Below are 11,636 nucleotides of genomic sequence, written 5' to 3'. Positions count from 1 at the left end.
ACATCAAGAGACGCTTCAATTCCATCCGCGATAAAGTCAAGGAGGGAGACATAGAGATTTGCAAGATACATACGGATCTGAATGTTGCAGACCCATTGACTAAGACTCTCTCATGAGCAAAACATGAACAACACCAAGACTCCATCGGTGTAAGAGTCATTACTATGTAATCTAGATTATTGACTCTACTGCAAGTGGGAGACTGAAGGAAATATGCCCTAGAGGCAATAATAAAGTTGTTATTTATATTTCCTTATATCATGATAAATGTTTATTATTCATGCTAGAATTGTATTAACCGGAAACTTAGTAAATGTGTGAATACATATACAAACAAAGTGTCACTAGTATGCCTCTACTTGACTAGCTTGTTAATCAAAGATGGTTAAGTTTCCTAACCATAGACATGAGTTGTCATTTGATGAATGCTACCTCTTGAGCACTGCGTTGGTTTTCCCTTGAAGAGGACAGGGTGATGCAACAAATTAGTGTAAGTATTTCCCTCAGTTTTTGAGAACCAAGGTATCAATCCAGTAGGAGGCCACACGCAAGTCCCTCGTACCTACACAAACAAATAAGAACCTCGCAACCAATGCGATAAAAGGGGTTGTCAATCCCTTCACGTTCACTTACGAGAGTGAGATCTGATAGAGATGATAAGATAATATTTTTAGTATTTTTATGATAAAGATAAAAAGTAAAGATTGCAAAATAAAATGTAATAGAAATAGCTTGTTGACGGAAGATTAATATAATGGAGAATAGACCCGGGGGCCATAGGTTTCACTAGTGGCTTCTCTCAAGATAGCATAAGTATTACGGTGGGTGAACAAATTACTGTCGAGCAATTGATAGAAAAGTGAATAATTATGAGAATATCTAGGCATGATCATGTATATAGGCATCACTTCTGTGACAAGTAGACCGACTCTTGCCTACATCTAGTACTATTACTCCACACATCGATCGCTATCCAACATGCATCTAGAGTATTAAGTTCATAAGAACAAAGTAACACATTAGGGAAGATGACATGATGTAGAGGGATAAACTCAAGCAATATGATATAAACCCCATCTTTTTATCCTCGATGGCAACAATACAATATGTGTCGTTTCCCTTTCTGTCACTGGGATCAAGCACCGCAAGATTGAACCCAAAGCTAAGCACTTCTCCCATTGCAAGAAATATCAATCTAGTAGGCCAAACCAAACTGATAATTCGAAGAGACTTGCAAAGATAACCAATCATACATAAAAGATTTCAGAGAAGAATCAAATATTGTTCATAGATAGACTTGATCATAAACCCACAATTCATCGGATCTCGACAAACACACCGCAAAAAGAGTTACATCGAATAGATCTCCAAGAAGACCGAGGAGAACTTTGTATTGAGATACAAAGAGAGAGAAGAAGCCATCTAGCTAATAACTATGGACTCGAAGGTCTGAAGTAAACTAATCACACATCATCGGAGGGGCCATGGAGTTGATGTAGAAGCCCTACGTGATCGATGCCCCCTCCGGCGGAGCTCCGGCAAAGGCCCCAAGATGGGATCTCTTGGGTACAGAAGGTTGCGGCAGTGGAAATAGGGTTTCGTGGTGCTCCTAGATGTTTCCAGGGTATATGAGTATATATAGGAGGAAGAAGTAGGTCGGTTGAGCCACGAGGGGCCCACGAGAGGGGAGGGCGCGCCCAGGGGGGTAGGCACGCCCTCCTGCCTCGTGGAATCCTAGGTTGTTTCTTGATGTCCACTCCAAGTCATCTGGATCACGTTTGTTCCAAAAATCACGCTCCTGAAGGTTTCATTCCGTTTGGACTCCGTTTGACATTCCTTTTCTGGAAAAAACACTGAAATAGGCAAAAAAATAGCAATTTGCACTGGGCCTTGGGCTAATAGGTTAGTCCCAAAAATAATATAAAAGTGTATAATGAAGCCCATTAAACATCCAAAACAGAATATATAATAGCCTGGAACAATAAAAAATTAAAGATACATTGGAGACGTATCAAGCATCCCCAAGCTTAATTCGTGCTTGTCCTCGAGTAGGTAAATGATAAAAACAAATTTTTTTGATGTGGAATGCTTTCTAGCATATTCTTTAATGTATTTTTCTTTATTGTGGCATGAATGTTCAGATCCGAAAGATTCAATATAAAAGTTTTGTGTTGACATAGAAATAATAATACTTCAACTATGCTAACCAAGCAATCATTTCTTATCAAAATAACATAGCCAAAGAAAGCTTATCCCTACAAAATCATATAGTTTGGCCATGCTTCATTTTCGTCACACAAAATGCTCTCATCATGCACAACCCCGATGACAAGCCAAGCAATGGTTTCATACTTAGCCTTTTCAAACTCTTTCAACTTTTACGCAATATATGAGCGCGAGCCATGGACATAGCACTATGGGTGGATAGAATATAATGATTGAGGTTGTGTGAGAAGACAAAAGGGAGAAAGTCTCACATTGACGCGGCTAATCAATGGGATATTGAGATGCCCACGATTGATGTCAATGCAAGGAGTAGGGATTGCCATGCAACGGATGCACTAGAGCTATAAATATATGAAAGCTCATCAAAGAAACTAAGTGGGTGTGCATCCAACTTGCTTGCTCACGAAGACCTAGGGCATTTTAGGAAGCCCATCCTTGGAATATACAAGCCAAGTTCTATAATGAAAAATTCCCACTAGTATATGAAAGTGACAAAATAAGAGACTCTCTATAATGAAGATCATGGTGCTACTTTTAAGCACAAGTGTGGAAAAAGGATAGTAACATTGTCCCTTCTCTCTTTTTCTCGCATTTTTTTTATTTGGGCCTTCTTCTCTTTTTTTTCTTTTATGGCCTATTTTTCTCTTTTTTTCGTCCGGAGTCTCATCCCGACTTGTGGGGGAATCATAGTCTCCATCATCCTTACCTCACTTGGGACAATGCTCTAATGATGATCATCACACTTTTATTTACTTACAACTCAAGAATTAAAACTCGATACTTAGAACAAAATATGACTCTATGTGAATGCCTCCGGCGGTGTACCGGGATATGTGATGAATCAAGAGTGACATGTATGAAAAATTAAGCATGGTGGCTTTGCCACAAATACGATGTCAACTACATGATCATGCAAGGCAATATCACAATAATGATGCGTGTCATAATAAACGGAACGGTGGAAAGTTGCATGGCAATATATCTCGGAATGGCTATGGAAATTGCATAATAGGTAGGTATGGTGGCTGTTTTGAGGAAGATATAAGGAGGCTTATCTGTGATAGAGTGTATCATATCACGGGGTTTGGATGCACCAGTGAAGTTTGCACCAACTCTCAAGGTGAGAAAGGGCAATGCACGGTACCGAACATGCTAGCAATGATGGAAGGGTGAGAGTGTGTATAATCCATGGACTCAACATTATTCATAAAGAACTCACATACTTATTGCAAAAATCTACAAGTCATCAAAACCAAGCACTACACACACGCTCCTAGGGGGATAGATTGGTAGGAAAATACCATCGCTCGTCCCCGACCGCCACTCATAAGGAAAGCAATCAAAGAACACCTCATGCTTCAAATTTGTCACACAACGTTTACCATATGTGCATGCTATGGGACTTGCAAACTTCAACATAAGTATTTCTAAATTTCACAATTAATCAACTTGCACACCTCTAATATTATCACCTTTATATCTCAAAACAACTATCAAGTATCAAACTTCTCTTAGTTTTTAGTGCACTTTCAGGTTTTTATCTTGGATGCCTATCATATTAGGACTAATTTTATAACCAAAGCAAATTACCATGCTGTTCTAAAGGACTCGAAAAATAATATAAGTTAAGCATGATAGATCAATTATTTCTATAAAATAGAACCACCGCCGTGCTCTAAAAGATATAAGCGAAGCACTAGAGCTAAATTATCCAACTCAAAAGATATAAGTGAAGCACATAGAGTATTCTAATGAACTCCGATTCATGTGTCTCTCTCTCAAAAGGTGTGTACAGCAAGGATGATTGTGGTAAACTAAAAAACAAAAACTCAAATCATACAAGACGCTCCAAGCAAAACACATATCATGTGGTGAATAAAAATATATCTCCAAGTAAAGTTACCGATGGACGAAGACGAAAGAGGGGATGCCTTCCGGGGCATCCCCAAGCTTAGTATTTTGGTTGTCCTTGGATTTTACCTTGGGGTACCTTGGGCATCCCCAATCTTAGGCTCTTGCCACTCCTTATTCCATATTCCATGAAATCTTTTATCCAAAACTTGAAAACATCACAACACAAAACTTAAACAGAAAATCTCATGAGCTCCATTAGTAAAAGAAAACAAACCACCACTTAAGGTACTGTAATGAAATCATTACTTATTTATATTGGTGTTAAACCTACTGTATTCCAACTTTTCTATGGTTCATAAACTCTATTACTAGCCATAGATTCATCAAAATAAGCAAACAACCCACGAAAAACAGAATCTGTCAAAAACAGAACAGTCTGTAGTAATCTGTAGGTTTCGAATACTTATGAAACCCCAATAATTCTAAAATAAATTGCTGGAAGTGAAGAATTTATATATTAATCATCTTAAAAAATAATTAACTAAATAGCACTCTCCATTAAAAAATGGCAGCAAAACTCGTGAGCTCTAAAGTTTCTGTTTTTTACAGCAAGATCACAAAGACTTTCCCCAATTCTTCCCAAAGGTTCTATTTGGCACAAACACTAATTAAAATCAAAAAACCACATCTAAACAGAGGCTAGATGAAATATTTATTACTAAACAGAATCAAAAAGCAAGAAACAAAAATAAAATTGGGTTGCCTCCCAACTAGTGCTATCGTTTAACGCCCCTAGCTAGGCATAATAGCAAGGATAGATCTCGGTATTACCATCTTTGGTATGCAATCCATAAGTGGCTCTCATAATAGATTCATAAGGTAATTTAATTTAATTTCTAGGAAAGTGTTCCATGCCCTTCCTTAACGGAAATTCGAATCTAATATTCCCTTCCTTCATATCAATAATTGCACCAATCGTTCTAAGGAAAGGTCTACCAAGAATAATAGGACATGTAGGATTGCAATCTATGTCAAGGACAATGAAATATATGGGCACATAATTCCTATTTGAAACAATAAGAACATCATTGTTCATAGATAGACTTGATCATAAACCCACAATTCACCGGATCTCGACAAACACACGGTAAAAAGAGTTATATCGAATAGATCTCCAAGAAGATCGAGGAGAACTTTGTATTGAGATCCAAAGAGAGAGAAGAAGCCATCTAGCTAATAATTATGGACCCGAAGGTCTGAAGTAAACTACTCACACATCATCGGAGGGGCTATGGAGTTGATGTAAAGGCCCTCCGTGATCGATGCCCCCTCCGGCGGAGTTCCGGAAAAGGCCCCAAGATGGGATCTCTTGGGTACAGAAGGTTGCGGCGGTGAAAATACGGTTTCGTGGTGCTCTTGGATGTTTTCAGGGTATACGAGTATATATAGGAGGAAGAAGTAGGTCGGTTGAGCCACGAGGGGCCCACGAGGGGGAGGGCGTGCCTAGGGGGGTAGGCACGCCCCCTGCCTCATGGCATCCTCGATTGTTTCTTGACGTCCACTCCAAGTCCTCTGGATCATGTTTGTTCCAAAAATCACGCTGCCGAAGGTTTCATTCCATTTGGACTCCGTTTGATATTCCTTCTCTGCGAAACACTGAAATAGGCAAAAAAACAACAATTTGCACTAGGCCTTGGATTAATAGGTTAGTCCCAAAAATAATATAAAACTGTATAATAAAGCCCATTAAACATCCAAAACAGAATATATAATAGCATGGAACAATAAAAAATTATAGATACATTGGAGACGTATCAATGAACGGGATCACATCATTAGAGAATGATGTGATTGACTTGACCCATTGAAAGGATCGAGAAGAGGTGTCTAGAGGGGGGGTGAATAGACCCTTAACCAAGAAAAGTAGCAATTTTTAATTTCTTCAAGTTAAGGTGGAGTTTTAGCAGAAGTTTAAACATTCACAATACATTCAAGCAAGCATGGCAAGAGTATATGAGCAACGGAAAGTAAAGCATGCAATTTGCAAGAAAGTAAAGGGATGGGATTGGAGTGTGCAAACGCAATTGGAGACACGGAGATTTTTGGCATGGTTATAATAGGTGGTGCTATCGTACATCCATGTTGATGGAGACTTCAACCCACGAAGGGTAACGGTTGCGCGAGTCCACGGAGGGCTCCACCCACAAAGGGTCCACGAAGAAGCAACCTTGTTTATCCCACCATGGCCATCGCCCACGAAGGACTTGCCTCACTAGGGTAGATCTTCACGAAGTAGGCGATCTCCTTGCCCGTACAAACTCCTTGGTTCAACTCCACAATCTTGTCGAAGGCTCCCAAGTGACACCTAACCAATCTAGGAGACACCACTCTCCAAATGGTAATAGTTGGTGTGTTGATGATGAACTCCTTGCTCTTGTGCTTCAAATGATAGTCTCCCCAACACTCAACTCTCTCTCACTGATTTGGATTTGGTGGAAAGATGATTTAAGTGGAAAGAAACTTGGGGAAGGCTAGATATCAAGATTCATATGGTTGGAATGGAATATCTTGGTCTCAACACATGAGTAGGTTGTTCTCTCTCAGAAAATGAATGCTGAAGTGTAGGCACGTTCTGATGGCTCTCCTTGCTAATGAAGGAAGGGTGGAGGGGTATATATAGCCTCCACACAAAATCTAACCGTTACACACAATTCACCAAACTCGGTAGGACCAAATCAGAAAACTCGGTCAGACCGATTCAGTTCATAATGTGACCATTAGGTATTTTGGTGGGACCGATACGATCAACTCGGTGGGACCGATGTGCTAGGGTTAGGGTAAAACCTCATCTCGGTTTGACCGATTACACAAACTCGGTGAGACCGATTTTGGTAATAAGCAAAATAGAGAGTTGGTCAGGCAAGCTCGGTGGGACCGATTGCTTATCTCGGTGGGACCGAAATAATTGCTACAGGCAACAGAGAGTTTGCAAGCCCATCTCGGTGAGACCAAGATCCCATCGGTGAGACCGAATTGATTAGGGTTTCTGGTAGTGGCTATGTCAAGTGAACTCGGTGGTGCCGGATAGAACATTTTGGTGGGGCCGAGTTTGATTTTGGTTTGGGACATATGTGGATATGAGAAAGTGGTTGAGGGCTTTGGAGCATATCACTAAGCACTTTGAGCAAGTAAGCCATTAAGCAACACCTCATCCCCTTTTAATAGTATGGGCTTTCCTAAGGACTCAATGTGATCTTGGATCACTAAACTGAAAATGTAGAGCCTTGAGCTTTTGAGCTTGAGCCAATCCTTTGTCCTTAGCGTCTTGAAGGGGTTCCACATCCTCTTGTCCACGCCACTCCATCTGTTGAACTTATCTGAAATATACTAGATAAAAACATTAGTCCAACAAGAGATATGTTGACATTAATTACCAAAACCACCCAGGGAGCACTTGTGCTTTCAATCTCCCCCTTTTTGGTAATTGATGACAACATACATCAAAGCTTTAGACAAAGATATAAGGAATAGTAGGTAAACCTTTGGAAAGACATGTAACATGCATAGGCTCCCCCTACGCGTATGCAACCATGTAAACGCAGAGTATAAGAGCATGTGAATGCATAATCATGATAGAGCAAGCAATGAGTTACATGTATCATGGCTATATGCATTAGAGCAAATGATGTGGATATAGGAATTCTACCTTCATGTTCATGAGTCCTTCTTGCAAACAATATGTACATCAGCAAGAGATCATCATGCACACGGGTGAGATGCATATACTTACCTTGTGGTCTTAAGCTGGCTTAGGAAGAGATGAACCTGAGTAAACAAGGTTAGATAACACAGATATATCTACTAAACATAGCAAACGCCAAACCACAAGAGTACCAAGACTGGGATGACATGTAGAGAATGAGTACTAGGTACTTCTATTGGATATAGACATGTCCCTAAGGATAAAGATATGAAATGAATTCAAGATTTCCTTCCCTTAGATGTCTTTCTCCCCCTGAATCTTATATTTGATAATGGGAGAATATAGGGAACAGAAAATCAGAGCAAAACAGATCAGAGTACAGAAACACAAGACAAACTAACATGTCTTTCCACTCTTAAAGACATGTGACTTCTCTCCTCTTGAATACAAAGCATCTGGGGTCTCTGGGGTCTCTCTCTCCATCTGATGCGATTAAGCATTCTCCCCCTTTGAAGTACTCTCCCCCTTTTTAAGTGAGTAAGCTTTGATGTGATCTCTCTCTCCCCCTTTGACATCAATTTCCAAGAAGGGATCTTCTGGATTATGAGTCAAAATAGGTTTGGTCCTTGAGTCACAGAGCAAAGGAGCATTTAGAGTGTGATGCTCGTAGAGGACAAGAATCATTGAGTGGAGCTAGAGTAAAAAAGGATGCAAGTGAATTGTCTTCTCAGCACTAAAATGGTAGCACCGAGTTGTATTCTTCGGTGGCACCGAGATTGTTTGGTTTGGCAGAAAGTAGCAACTCGGTGTGTCCGAGTTCAACATAGGGACAACATTTTGTCACCTCAGCTCACTAGGCAAATAAGAGCTCACAAATATTTGCAAGGAATTAACTGAAGGATTTGCAATGAATTTGATGCAGGGAATGCAGAACAAAACAAAGAAAAAGAAAATAAATCTAGATGAAGTTTTTTTGAAAAGAGAAGGGAAGCAAACATGCAAGAGACAAATGCAAGAATGCAGAGAAAAACTAGAGAACTTCATCTAGAATTGTTCGACGACAAAGTCACCTATGTTAGCGTATATTTACCGAGGAGTCAAGTGAGAACGCTTGATCATAGGTCATACTCATCGTTTAAGCTCAAAATGGGGTTACAATTTTTTGTTTAAGCATTTGATGTATTCGCATCTTGTTGAGTTGCTTTGACCCATGACTTGGGGTAAAGCTTCTCTAAAATGGAATAACATACCTTGGGTGGTGGTGTTTAACTTGATCATGTAGTTGAGCTTGTGTGGGATGCTCAAGGTTGATATAGCTCATCAAGGATTGGGAGCACCACTTGTAGTTTGAGTTCATGTACCTACATGGGTTAGTTTTGCAAGGAAGAGCACTTGTGTATCCAAATTGACAATCATGAATTTGATACCAAATGAAATTTGATATATAGAAATGGTCAAAGGATATGTTGAAAGATTTCATGATTCCTTGTCTTCAACCACCATATTGTAGAGACTTGGTGATGTAGAGATTGCTCAGGATGTGAGTGATTTGCAATCTCATAGATTTTGATTCATTCAAGTACCTACAAGGGTTAGATAGCATGCAAGGGTGCAAATATATCCAAGACATATGATTGTCATCATAAGAGAAACATCAAGGATTAGTCAAAGTCTCATGCCTTGCATGTATCCAAATGGAGTTTCTACTCCAAGTTGGAAGCATCAATGGTGTTCAATTCACCTCTCAAACAGAAAAATACTTTCTCATCAAGCAGTTTGGTGAATATATCTGCCAATTGCTTATCGTTACGAACATGCTTAAGATCAATGTCAACATGATCTCAAATGAAATGATGACGAACTTCAATATGCTTGGTTCGAGAATGTTGCGCGGGATTATGAGCAATCTTAATAGCACTTTCATTGTCACAAAGCAATGGAACATGTTTCACATAGATCCCATAATCTTTAAGAGTTTGGGTTATCCAAAGTAATTGAGCACAACATGAACCAGCGGCAATGTATTTCGCTTCGGCGGTGGATAAGGATACCGAGTTTTGTTTCTTGGAGGACCAAGACATGAGAGATCTACTAAGAACTTGACAAGTACCCGAAGTGGACTTTCTATCAACCTTGTATCTGGCATAGTCCGAATCGGAATAGCCAACAAGATCAAAATAGGACCTCTTAGGATACCAAATGCCAAAATTTGGTGTATGTATTAAGTATCTCACTGTCCTTTTCACAGCCTTAAGATGACATTCTTTGGGGGCCGCTTGATATCGCGCACACATGCACACACTTAGCATAATATCAGGATGGGAGGCACATAGATATAACAATGATCCAATCATAGAGCAGTAAACCTTTTGGTCAACTGATTTGCCGTCCTTGGTCAAATCAAGATGTCCACTAGTTGGCATGTTGAACTTCTTGAATAAGTCCTTGGTGTACTTTGTTTGAGAAACAAAGGTGCCTTCCTTAGTTTGCTTGATTTGCAAACCAAGAAAGAACCTGAGTTCACTCATCATAGACATCTCAAACTTCTTCGACATTAGCTTCCCAAACTTTTCACTAAAATGAGGATTAGTCGAACCAAATATGATGTCATCAACATAAATTTGGCATACAAATAATTCACCGTTAACCCTTTTAGTGAAAAGAGTAGAATATATCTTTCCAATCTCGAAGCCTTTCTCAATAAGGAACTTGGTCAAGCATTTATACCACGCTCTAGGAGCTTGTTTAAGACCATAAAGAGCTTTGTGAAGTTTGTAAACGTGATCGGGTTTCTTAGGATTGACAAAGCCTGGAGGTTGTTTAACATAAACTTCCTCCTCAATTTCACCATTTAGAAAAGCACTTTTAATGTCCATTTGGTATAAAGCGATAACATGGTGATTAGCATAGGCAAGTAAGATGCAGATGGACTCAAGTCTAGCAACGGGGGCATATGTCTCACCTAGTCCATACCTTCGACTTGAGTGTAGTCTTGGGCGGCGAGACGAGCTTTGTTGCGGACAACTTGACCATCTTCGTCTTGCTTGTTGTGAAACACCCATTTGGTACCAATGATGTTGTGGTTGTTGTCAGGCTTCTCGACCAATGTCCACACTTGATTTGTCTCTAAGTTGTGTAGCTCTTCATGCATGGCGTTTATCCAATCCGGATCTTCCAATGCTTCTTCAACCTTCATAGGTTCAATGCTAGAGATGAATGAATAATGTTCACAAAAGTTAGCCAAAGGAGTTTTAGAGCGAGTGATTCTCCCTGTTTGAATATCATTGAAGATTTGTTCAACGGGATGGTCTCTTGAGACTCTTGCTCGAACTCGTGAAAGCTTTTGCTTGTGTCGGGATGGAACATCTTCTTCGTCATCTTGTCCTTCTTCTTGGCCTTCTCCATTATTGGCTTTGTTGTTCTCTTGTCTTAGTGGAGAAGGAGGTCGATGAGGTTCATCTTGGTGTACTTCCTCGTTTTCTTCATCTTGGTGCGTCCCACTTGTGGATGCTTCCGTCTCAACTCTTGGTACTCCTTGTGGTGCGATAGAAGCTTCCACTTGGACGAACGAGGTACTCTCCTTTACTTCCGTTGGACTAATCTTGCCAATAGACAAGTCTTGGATTGCTTCCGAAGGATCCTTATCTCCTACATCAATTTGCAATTGCTCTACTTGCGAGCCGTTAGATTCATCAAACTGCACATCTGCCATCTCTTCAACCTTTCGGGTGAAATTGTTGTAGACACGGTAAGTGTGAGAGTTTGAGCCATAACCAAGTAGAAAACCTTCATGAGATTTAGGAGAAAATTTAGAACGACGATGCTTATCAAGAATGTAGCACTTTGAGTCAAA

This window comes from Triticum dicoccoides, chromosome 2A, assembly GCF_002162155.2.
Source record: "Triticum dicoccoides isolate Atlit2015 ecotype Zavitan chromosome 2A, WEW_v2.0, whole genome shotgun sequence".
Taxonomy (NCBI): domain Eukaryota; kingdom Viridiplantae; phylum Streptophyta; class Magnoliopsida; order Poales; family Poaceae; genus Triticum; species Triticum dicoccoides.
The sequence above is the reverse complement of the archived record's forward strand: the minus strand, read 5'-3'. Positions refer to the sequence as shown.